We start from the raw sequence: 6,420 nt of genomic DNA, 5'->3' as shown, positions 1-6,420 counted from the left end.
GCATGCGCTTTCCCTTGCAGAGGTGACTGGTATTGTATCAACTGTATGTTTCTTCACAGATAATCCATTGTGAGACACTTCCCTTACCTCTCTTATATTAACAACTCCTTTAAAAAGAATGGAATGTGCTTCTATTTTGTTTGTTACAGTGTATAGGGCTGCATGTTCCCATGTATACTAGCTTCACCCCTTCTATCCTACTCCACTTTCTCCCTCACTCAAGAGTCATTGGCTCTGTACATGCTCAGATCTGCATTTAGGTGACGTTGCCTTCTCAAGACACCATATGACATCATGGGTAGAAGAAGGGCTCTGGGTGCCAAGGTAAGCCAAGAAGGCTAAGTGTATACACAGAAGAGAAAATCTTTATTTGCAAGGGTGTTCACATAGGAAACCTTACAGAGACATCATGGAATTAAACAGAAGGAGTTTGTAATTGGGTTATTACAGGCAGTGGTATATTGCCATAAGGGGAATCTAGGCAGTTGCTTGGGGCCCATGGTTTCCAGGGGGTCCAACAGCATGAAAAGTGGTGGAGCTGAGGAGAATCACAAAGAAGGTTCAGACTGGACAGGTTTTAAATAGGCCTTGGCATTTCAAGTACACAGAGGCCCAAGCAGCCCCCCACCAGCCCAGTATATATTGACTGTCTATGGCAGTGATCCCCAACCAGTGGCTCAGAAGCAAAATGTTGCTCACCAACCCCTTGAATGTTGCTCTCAGTGCCCCCAAACCAGGTAGTTATTTTTGAATTCCTGACTTGGTGGCAAGTTTTGGTTGAATAAAAACAAGAGTTATTACCAAATAAAGCCCCCTGTAAGCTGATAGGGTGCATAGAGGCTGCCTAATAGCCAATCTTAGCCCTTATTTGGCACCTCCATTAACTTTTATGATGCTTGTGTTTCTCTCCAAGTATTTTTACATTTGACTGTAGCTCATGAGTAAGAAAGGTTGGGGACCCCTGGTCTATGGCATCTTGCAGCAGCCCCTCTGGCATTTGCCTGAAGCCACAGATTATCAGTCCAGGCATGGTGGGGTGCCACCCAGGTCCTTCACCTTGATCAAGACTGTCCAACTGGAGGCCTGTGGGCCAGATGTGGCCCTTGGAGGGATTTGTATGCCCCCCAATCAGATTGAAGGCTCCATAGACTTCACTGTATGACATCATCACTTTAATATAATCCGACTCTCAAACGTGCTGCATGAGAAATAATCGAGCCCACTACTATGTACTAAGCACTGACATAGATTAAGCCCCCTTGATTAGAGTCTTTAAGCACACTTTGCAACATTTTACAGATATGAAAAATACATTTTGCATTCTATACATTAGGAATAAACTGGAGGCTGCTCAAGCATCTCATCTCTTTGGCTACTCAACTTCCAAGGTTGTGGCCCACAATAAGGCAAATATTGTAATCTAGGAACCCATTGGACAGTGAGGGAGCTGTAGAAAAGCTGACCTATGAGTTGGGCACCAATACCATAAGATGCCTAGCACCTATTGCAATCAACCATTCTCCCTGATCCCTTGCTTGTCTACTGGTATGCAGGTGGGTAATACTGAGCAGACAAGATAATCATTCTGGAAACAAGGGCACTAGTGCAGCAAGTGGCCAATAAACTATCCTGCCAGGTATTTACACATGCATGCTTCCCAATCCACTTCTCCGTCACCAGCGCTAGGGGTTCTCAAAGCTTTTGAGTCCCTAGGTAAGGACTATAGATTTAGCCCAATCTATACAGATAGGAAGTAGAGTAATTAGTACAATAACTGGAAGCTGTCCTGGGGATATGTTGATTATTGTTTCAGCAGATAGCACCAAGCCTTACAGTCACATTTATATCAGCAGGAGTGCAGCATTTTGGATCACTGTCAGTTTCCACATTCAAAAATACTTTATTGCATGGATCATATTAACACATTATAATCGTTTTATCTGCTCCGGAAGAGGATTAAACAAATATGGACACCATACAAGGAATTTATTTGAATCATTCTATATATACATATACATATATATATATATATATATATATATATATATATATATATGTTACACATCTCTGTGTGCCTATGGAAAATGCCTGTGTTGATGTAAGCAATATGGCAGCTCCTACTCACAGTTATAACACAAATACCCTTTAGATTGTAAGCTCTTGCAAGCAGGGCCTTCTGTATGAATATGCAACCTTCGTAGCCTCTGTTCATTATATTATTATTGTGAAACTGTATAAATTGCTAGTGCTATATAAATAAATGATAATGATGATGAAATATGCACATAGGAAACAATATCCTCCTATGTTACCATTTATGGACATAGAATGGAAACACAGCCCATACCTATTTATTGGGTTTAGTCTCCCTTTTAATATTCATGTTGGAAACTGCTTTATTCCCCCCACCAAGATCTGTATGATTTTCCCTTTTATTGCTTAATATACTATTGTTTTAGGACTGGAAGCAATCAGATCACAAGTAATCTCGTCCTCTGCTCTGAAATGAAACTGCCACAGTGCTACATGGTTTATGCAGTCAGTTTTATAGCACTGCTGTCCAAGGCTGTTGGGGGCTGTAGATCAGCATTGGAAGCTATAGACAGGTTGGATCCCATTGTTTCAGTCATTTGGAACATGGCTCACAAAGAGCTGGCTGCCATGCAGCTTTACTGCCCATGCTTATTTTTCCTAGCTCAGTGCTTGCTACTGCTGCTCTTTAGGGTGCTCTAACGGAAAAATACCAAATATATATATGTAATCAATTTAAAGCAGCCACAGCTGCTCGTACTGCTACCAGCTATATCAGCGTTTTCCTTTTTATAAATAGAAAGCATTTACATGCTAGCAGAGAGTGAGCATAGCACCTCGCCATTAAAAGTGGAAACACGAAGAGGACTAAGGCTATACATTTAATGGCTATCCCCCACCTTTATTGCCCCCCAAGCCTGCAGCATTGCTACCCATTAGCAATAGAACCTCAAGTTCCCGGTGTGGTTTGTGGCCCCCCCCCCCCTTCCTGTAAAGGTGCTATATGTGCACATCTATTTACGTAGATAATTTCATCTCTGCAACAAAGGGATACCATTCTTTAGAAACGGGATTCTACACACGAAGAGGTTTTCCATTACAAAGTAAAATGGTTAAATGAATATGTTATCTTTTGAGAATACTGTAGATTTAGCAATGTTTTAGGGCTTGGGGTGGTACAATGTTCACTGGTGCCACCTAGTGGTCCACAAAAGTAATGGAAGGGAAAGGATCCCATGCAAATGTCTTCTGAAAAATGTATCATTCAGCAAATTAAACAGGGCTTTACAATAATTTCATAAGAAACAGGGGTCTTTTAATAAACAAAGGGGGTCCTGTTTAAAAAAAGCTTGTGAGACATGAGATTGTTGAACAGAATTGTTGATGAATCTTTACGGCTTGCTGACTTCTGTTATGTGACGACTCTTCCTCCTCTAATGTTCCAAGACAAACTACTTAAGTTTCTGGTGTGCGTTATTGGATCCTCTGAGGCAACAGGTAACTTGGGAAAGCCAACCGAAGGCCCTCCCACACCTTCAGCCAAAGATGTGTAGTACTTGACATTTTTACAAGCAGCCTGTGTATTTTATTCCACTAGGGTGGTGCTTGATCATTTGTATCTTTTAAAAGAAGCACCATTTGCTACCAGCTCCTTTGTTCCAGTTACCAATACTAGATACCACATGGCTTTTCGGCTAGTAGCATACCTTTACAGAGCAACCAAGGACTACTTAAATGTTTTATTTAGCCTAGAGGCAGAAGCAGAAAGCATGTAAGTAAGCCGCTGCTGCAATACAAACAAGGAATCCCTTGGCTGGCCTTTCTTAAACACTGGGCCAGAACGGCAATGAAGTGGTTTCACATTTAGGCTTTCTGTGCATTGTAATGAATACTTAGGCCTTATTGACTTATTAGAAACCGCAATATACAGTTTGCCCCTTGCTGTATAAACCCTTACACCCTGAGTACTATTACGTATTCCTAATTCTAGCCCTTGCCTGAGAATCCTTGACATTGGGCTAATTCATTTTTATTCCTCCCCAGATTGTCCCACAGGTTGTTCGGTCCTGTTCAGCACATTGTCTGCTCTGTTCTGCCTACCATGTCCCTTAGTCTTTCCACCCTAGCTCCCTGCTGTTCTTTTACCTGACAGAGTCAATGTCAACCTGGTCCCCAATTGTGGGTATAACTGACTACATGTAAGCTCGTCCCTGACACTAAAGTGCTACAGTATTCAAGCAATTAGAAAGAATTAGTTCTCAATTTAAACCATATATAAAAAAAAAAAAAAAGTAAATGTAAAGAGCAGCAGGCCCAGATTGGCAAATCCTAGTCTGGCCCTGAAGAGCAGCGACGTGAGGGAGCTTCTTATCAACTACAGTATATACAGCACGCTTCTGTAAAATACAACCTAGAATTGCAAAAGATCCTTCAACGCCAAAAATCCAGCGCCAGATCAGCTCACTTCTTCAGTACTGCTGTTAGCTCTTACTTATTTAACCACATTAGCAAGGTACCTGAGCCTGTGTGGGTAGGGAAAGCAGGCATTCCTGAGTGAGATGGCCAGACCTGGTTCAGTTAATATGACCAAGGAGGCACTAAAAATATACAACACTTTAAACAAATTTTCACAACTGCAAAATGTATATTGTTCCAAAAGGATGGTTGTATTTATAGACTGTGTTGCCCTTAGCTATATGTATGTACAGTATGTAGATATTGTGCAATAGATACTGTACCATCCTCACTGCTTCTTTACCACAAACCACACCAATTTCCTGATAAACTGTTCTGTGCAGACAAGCTAAGTCCCCATCACTTTCACCAGGGTCTGTTAGATCAAGATCAGAAGCCAGTTAACCTGCCTGTATGTATTTGGAGTCTGGGAGAAAACTGGGGTACTTAAATGAAACCCACATAGACATGGGGAGAACATACCAACTACTTAATGGTTGTGCCCGGGCTGCATTCGCACCTGGGACTTCAGCACTGCAAAACATTTCATAAGGGAGAGATCTGAAAATAGGCCCAAACGGCCCTTAAAATAGTAAGTCCTTGGCATCTAACAGCAGCCCCTCTAGCATTTGCTACAGGCTGCCAGCCCTACAGATATCCTTTATTGCAGCTGAGCAGCACGAGAAGATTATAAGCGTTTGGGTAATTCTGACAAGCCCTGTGCGATTCCAGAAACTGCTCTATCGAGACCTAAAGGCATTGTTAAGAAACTAGGTTGTAGCCAACATGAAATGGAAGGAGAGGCCAATTGTACAACTAATTTACTTTATATAAACCCTTATGTAAGTGTAAATAAAGGCTAGATCACTTTAAATGCACTGCTGTGTCACTATTATCGGGCGCTTACATGGCTCTGGAGTGCCCCCTTCTGGTCATTACAGACTGCTGATGAACCCATTCAGAAGCTGCTTTTGCAGCACAAATGAGAGCTTTTATTAGAAAGCCAGTTTGGCTTTTTATAATGGAGGCTGGGTAATAACCAGTTATTTGGAAAGCCCATGCATTATGGATTTTACAGAACTGTCCATTTTCCCCTCATCTGTGGTCTTCTCTCTCTCATGACTAAAATATATCATGGGTGGTGCAGTGGTCCATGAATGCAGGACCTAAACCGGAACTTAGTTGTTGACTGCACAGGTAAGTAGCATCTTCCATTGCATCTATGGGGTTCCGGTTACACATAGGATGACAATGCAACCCTTTCTCTAGTGGCAAACAAAATAGGGGTACAGCAGCAGCATAGCCATCCAAAACCCCAATCAAATGTACCATTCTCACAAGCTGCCAGCCTTTACTGTATATGCACCCACACTGTTAATGCACAGAGTATGAGGTTTCACCAAGACTTCTGAGCCAATAGTCAGACATGGTACCAGCAGGGGGGTACTGTGCCAGTTTTGATGGGGGCCACGTTTGGTGCCTAGAGTGCCCACTATGTATACAGCCCCTGTATAGGCATACAAGTAATGTGGCATTCATTAAAATGTAATAGCAAACATAACTCATGCATTTTGTAAATTAAGTTCTATATCCACACATGGGAACTAATCAAATGTTTTCATTGTTGTTCTTGAAGATTTCAGGAAAGAACTATTCACTTATTGGTCTTCATGGGTAACTGCCTTAGTGAAAATCTGCAGTAAATGAGCCTGAATGGGCCTCTTTATTTCAGCCCTGACCACTAATTAATCCAACCTCAGATATAAGTAGCTTTTTATTCCTATAAATCCGATATATAGCAAATGTGTTTGATGTGGCCATACAGAGAAAGATTTTAGCTTTAGGTTTAGTCATTTGTGACCAAATAGGCAGCCTGCTGATCCTTCTACAGGGACAAAACTAAGGGACTCTGATAAATCTCTGATCAGGGACCAG

Source organism: Xenopus tropicalis, chromosome 7, assembly GCF_000004195.4.
Source record: "Xenopus tropicalis strain Nigerian chromosome 7, UCB_Xtro_10.0, whole genome shotgun sequence".
Lineage (NCBI taxonomy): Eukaryota > Metazoa > Chordata > Amphibia > Anura > Pipidae > Xenopus > Xenopus tropicalis.
Note: the sequence above shows the minus strand (reverse complement) of the source record.